Raw genomic sequence first — 5,710 nt, 5'->3', positions numbered from 1 at the left:
GTGATTCCCTATCTCTGCCCCAAGTTGTCCCTTCTGCATGCACTCATTTCACAAATATTTATGGAGCACGTCCTACGTGCCCAGTGCTGTTCCAGGCATTGGGGATTCAGCAGCGAACAGAACGGACTAAAAATCTTGTCCTGTGGAGCGCCTGTTTGGCTGAATGAACCCAGTAAGTAAAGAGTCGGAGAGGGGCAGGGACAGTCATGGGCTGGCGTTTCAACAGGAGAGTTTCGAGGGCCTCCCAGGAGGCATTTGAGTTATTACAATTTGCAGTATTTCTTTTATTTGTCACGTTCTTATTGACTGTTGGGTCACTGTCAACACCCACGCCCACTGGCCTCCACGGCAGCATGAGAGCCCCTGGGGGGCGGGGAGGGGCTCTGTTAAGTGGTTCACTACTGTGTCCTTAGGGATCACCTCAGTCCCAGGAACAGTCACGCACTCCATACTTATTCATACAAGGGCAAGGGAGAAACCACCCTTCTAGCAATGGTCAGATCTTGAAAAACAATTCTGTTCAAGTGGAAAAATCCAGAACTGGCTGACAGCCCCTCGGGAGAATCTCATTCAAATACCTTCCAGGGCTTTGCCCACTGCCCACAGCTTCCCAGTTTTATTTTGGCCTTAAGGAAAAGCTGGGAAATACAAGTGGACCACGGAAAGAAGAATGCTGGGTGCCCAGATTTCAGCAAAGGTGGCAATTGAGCTGCAAAGGCATGCGATTCAGGCTCACGGTGTTAGTTATTACGGGTGTTAACATATATATATATATATATATATATATATATTTTTTTTTTTTTTTTTAATGTTTATTTATTTTTGAGAGAGAGAGAAAGTAGGGAAGGGGCAGAGAGAGAGGGAGACGGAGCTGTCAGCACAAAACCCGACACGGGGCTGGAACCCACAAACCGTGAAATCATGACCTGAGCTGAAGTCGACGCCTAACCGACTGAGCCACCCAGGCGCCCCTGGGTGAAATTTTTACCGTAATTTTAATTTCCTTCTGCAGCCGCCTAGCCCTGGAAAAACAACAACAGCGACAACAACAGCGACAACCAAACCAAAAAACCATCTAACTGAACCCGGGAAGCTCCCGAGTTGGTTACACCCGCATTTACCCAGGATGGAAGGCTGCCGAGCTAAGCGCCCCCCCCACCCCCTTCCGCCCCCCCGATTTAAGGTTGCCACCTTCCCGTTCGTTTCAATGCTGTGTGTTTTTCAAGTGACCGAGTGGTACCTGAATACAATCTTTTTTGTTACTGCCGAGGAGGTAACAGATTCAGCGAATTTGCATTTCTAGGCCCTCATCGGGGCAGTTCCATGAATATCAATGCGCCAACGCTCGCTTTGTTCTCTGCGCTCGGCCGGGATGTCGTCTTCCCTGGGCCTCCTTATTTTTGGCCCCGGGGAGGCCCTCCATTGTGTGCATATACCCTGATGTTCGGTCATTAGCCCCTTCCCCCCTTAAGGGACCTGAGGTTCTTCCAGTTTTTCCTGTTATTACAAATAAAAGATAAAAGGGGCGCCCTCGCGCACACCTGCTGGTCCGGAGCGTTTCTGCAGCGGACCGTCGGGGACGGAAACTGCCGAGTCACGGGGTCTGCTCAGATTTTAGACTGTTTAAAAACTCTCCGCGGTGGTTGAAGTTGCAATACCAGGGCCGTCTATTATCTTAGCCTAAATAAATGCATACGTATGCGGGTTAATTTCCTCCTGGGAGTCAAAGGAAGACCAGGCATTAAGCATTCCTTAACGTCTGTTACTATTAAGGAGAGACACTTTTATCAGAGCCCAAACCTCCCGTCTGATTGCACGGCGATAACTTTGTGAGGGCCAAGCCTAAGGTATGGTAATTACAGGAAAAAATCCTGTTTGCTGGGGACACTGGGGTCAGGCCCCAGCCCGGCACATACACCGCGCCCGAGAGAGCCCAGCGTGTGGGCGCTTTTCTCCTGCTTCCTGTGTCTACCCGACTGTGGAGGGTGGATGGTTATCAGAGCCCCGTCGGGTGGAGGATGGTCGCAGCGACGAACGACCAACGCTGGGTACTCGCCAACTCCCGGGTGCGCACTGGGAGGCGGCTGGTGGGTGATGGGACAGCTCTTGTCTACTATGGAGTGTCCGGGCCGGGGTGGTGGACCCTCCCAGAACTTTGGGGCGGCACCTCTGAAGCTGGGTCTGTCTCTAAGGGGAGAGCTGCCCCTCTTAAGTTACACCCTTTCTTTTGAACACTTACCGGGCAGCAGGCTGAACGTTTGCATGCAAATGACAAGCATCTGGGGAGGACAAGAGCTGGCCTGGACACCCCTGTACTGTCAGGATGACACAGTTTTCGCACTCGTGCGGGGCTCCTGATCGAATAGGAAAGATGGATTTAATATAAAAATCACACAAATGTGTAGTCACAAAGTGTGGCGTGCGGGAGGGGGGGACCCATCACTCCCAGCAAGAATGGCACTTGACCTACAAATGCACCTTTAATTGGGCAAATTCTGCCCCCTCAGACCTGGAAGCAGGGCACCGAACCTCTCTGCCCCTTCCCCTTTTCACCTACAGAGTAGAAATAATGACCATAGCTTCACTGTACTGACCTGTGCCCGTATAATTTATCATCTACAGAAGAACACTTTTGAGAATCATACCAAGGCACTATTTGATAATGAAGCCAGAAGGGTAGGCGTGAACCAGGTCTCCTGCAGGCAGCCGGGGTGCGTGGCCCCCCATTCCCGCGGACACACGCTGTGCACCCAGCCAAAGCCCCTGGATACATGGCTTCATCCTCGGAGCAGGAAGTACCGTCCCGTTTTACAGATGAAGAAATGGAGACTGGCCCAGAGAATTCACCTGTCCATATCCCCCCTGGAAAGTGGGTGGACGAGCCTCGATTTTTATGCAGGAGCTTTTGACTCCCGGAATCCAAGAAGGGGATTACTATACGGACATGAGGCTGAAATGCTTGCCTTTAGGGTTGTTTAGTTGCTGAAAGGTAACCGAGCTGTCTGGCCTGCAGGAGGCGCTTCAAAAAATAAGAACTATTTTTATAGCGTGAATAGTGAGGACTGCAGCCACCGTGATCCTTTGGTTAAGCAATCCTGGGATCAGGCAAAAGTCACCACACTGCTTTTTCCAGGAAATGCCTGCTCCTGGGAGATAAGATGATGCCTCAGCCCTCACTTCCAAACCCCACCTCCCTGGCCCACCATTCCAATGCTCCTATGTCAGAAACTGCCCAGTCCCCACCTGCTCCTTGCTGTGCAAGACCCACTTCAAAATCTCCCAGCCAGGGCCCTAAAACCCTATAAATACCATCCCTCATTTTCCTAATTTGAGACTCTGTGGAAGCCAGTGTTGTCCTTTACTGCAGGAGGTCCAATAAACCCAGTTTTGCTTGATCAACAGGTTTTTCTGGTGGAATCAAAGTCTAGGAAAGCATTTGAAAATGTTTCTTGTTATTTCACTCAACATAAATCACGAAATGTGGTAGACATGATCATGCCCCCTCCCCCCCCCCAAAACATTCACATCCAAACCCCTGGAACCTTGAATAAAGATACTTTGCAGACGTGATTAAGTTAAGGATTTTGAGATGGGGAGATCATCCCGGATTATCCAGGGTGGGCCTGGTGTCATCACAAGAATCCTTACGGGAGGAGATCAGAGTCAGAGCCAGGTGTGCTGGAAACAGAGGCTGGTAACTTTAAAGGTGGAGGCAGGGACCCTGTGCCCAGGATGCAGGCAGCATCCAGAAGCTGGAAAGGGCACAGAAGTGGATCTTCCCCTAAAGCTTCCAGAAGGAGCCCTGCAACTCATTTTAGTTGAGTTTAGTTTTTTTTTTTAATTTTTAAAAAATGTTTATTTTTGAGAGCGACGCAAAGACAGAGCATGAGCAAGGGAGGAGGAGGGGTAGAGAGAGAGGGAGATCCAAAATCTGAAGCAGGCTCCAGGCTCTGAGCTGTCAGCACAGAGCCCCACACGGGGCTTGAACCCACAAACCATGAGATCGTGACTGAGCCAGAATCAAGAGCCAGACGCCCAACTGACTGAGCCACCCAGGCACTCTAATCCTTTTCCCATTCTAAGTCAGTTCCATGGGATTCTTTGTAGCAATTCCTTTCCTCCATTTTGGACCTCTTTTCCTTAATAGTAAGAAACATGGATCCCCTGGTTCTCAATGTATTCATTTATTTTCCCAATCCCCTGTGTGCAGTGAATCTCCTGAACCACTGGCCCTGACTCTCAGGCACCCTCCTTAAGTGGACACCACCCCCTGCTGGGCTGCCTCCCCACCCTGTTCCAAGGCATCTGCAGGAGGTCTCCACCCATTTTCACGTATGTTCTACATCCTTAGTCCCTGTTGATGCGATGACACTTTATGTAGGATTTTTGAATCAATTGGACATAGTTTTTATTTCTTATAGTTTCTTCTCTGGTGTCACATCCAGGTAAATCTAGCCTCAGCAAAAGAGATGGGCAGTTTTCTCTCATTTTTTTAATCTTCTGGAGCCATACAAGGATTATCTTGGGTTTGCTAGAACTTTCTCTGGAAATCATTGGGGTCCTGTGCAGTCTCCACTGGCTGGATGTTAAGCTACTGGCACAGGTGGATACGGTAATGTAATGGATACAGGTTTATTGTAGTCCTCTTAGGTGATTCCAGAAGGTTCTATTTTCCCAGAAAATTGTCTATTTCCTCTAAATTTTCACATGTGTTGGTATAAGTCTGACTCACAGTGTTCTTATTTTTAACCCCCAGAGTATCTGTACTGCTCCTTTTTTCATTCCTAAAATTTCTATTTTCTTTTTATTTAATTTTTTTACATTTTATTTTTTTTTAATTTACATCCAAATTAGTTAGCATCGAGTGCAACAATGATTTCGGGAGTAGATTCCTTAGTGCCCCTGACCCATTTAGCCCATCCCCCCTCCCACAACCCCTCCAGTAACCTTCAGTTTGTTCTCCATATTTATGAGTCTCTTCTGCTTTGTCCCCCTCCCTGCTTTTATATTACTTTTGCTTCCCTTCCCTTATGTTCGTCTGTTCTGTGTCTCAAAGTCCTCATATGAGTGAAGTCATATGATATTTGTCTTTCTCTGACTGACTCATTTCACTTAGCATAATACCCTCCAGTTCCATCCGCATAGTTGCCAATGGCAAGATTTCATTCTTTTTGATTGCCGAGTAATACTCCATTGTATATATCCCACATCTTCTTTATCCATTCATCCATCGATGGACATTGGGCTCTTTCCATACTTTGGCTACTGTTGATAATGCTGCTATAAACATGGGGGTGCATGTGTCCCTTCGAAACAGCACCCCTGTATCTTGTGGATAAATGCCTAGTAGTGCAATTGCTGGACCGTAGGGTGGTTCTATTTTTAATTTTTTAGGAACCTCCATACTGTTTTCCAGAGCGGCTGCACCAGTTTGCATTCCCACCAACACCACAAAAGAGATCCTCTTTCTCTGCATCCTCGCCAACATCTGTTGTTGCCTGAGTTGTTAAGTGAGCCATTCTGTTAGGTGTGAGGTGCTATCTCCTGGTGGTTTTGATTTGTATTTCCCCGATGATGAGTGATGTTGAGCATTTTTTCATGTGTCGGTTGGCCATCTGGATGTCTTCTTTGGAGAAGTGTCTATTCATGTCTTCCCATTTCTTCACTGGATTATTTGTTTTTTGACTCTTGAGTTTGATAAGTTCTTTAT

General features: G+C 47.9%; 1 long non-coding RNA gene across 1 annotated transcript; it reads left to right on the top strand.

Annotated features, from left to right (window-relative positions):
• Positions 1 to 1,586: 1,586 nt before the first annotated feature.
• On the top strand, positions 1,587 to 3,401 carry LOC147582829 (uncharacterized). Its single transcript, XR_015248798.1, has 2 exons — positions 1,587 to 1,847; positions 2,623 to 3,401. It is a non-coding gene; the product is annotated as an uncharacterized LOC147582829 (long non-coding RNA).
• The last annotated feature ends 2,309 nt before the right edge of the window (positions 3,402 to 5,710 follow it).

Source organism: Puma concolor, chromosome A3, assembly GCF_028749965.1.
Source record: "Puma concolor isolate L17-30 chromosome A3, mPumCon1.1.hap2, whole genome shotgun sequence".
In the NCBI taxonomy this organism is placed as follows: domain Eukaryota; kingdom Metazoa; phylum Chordata; class Mammalia; order Carnivora; family Felidae; genus Puma; species Puma concolor.
Note: the sequence above shows the minus strand (reverse complement) of the source record. Positions and strands in the feature narration are given on the sequence as shown.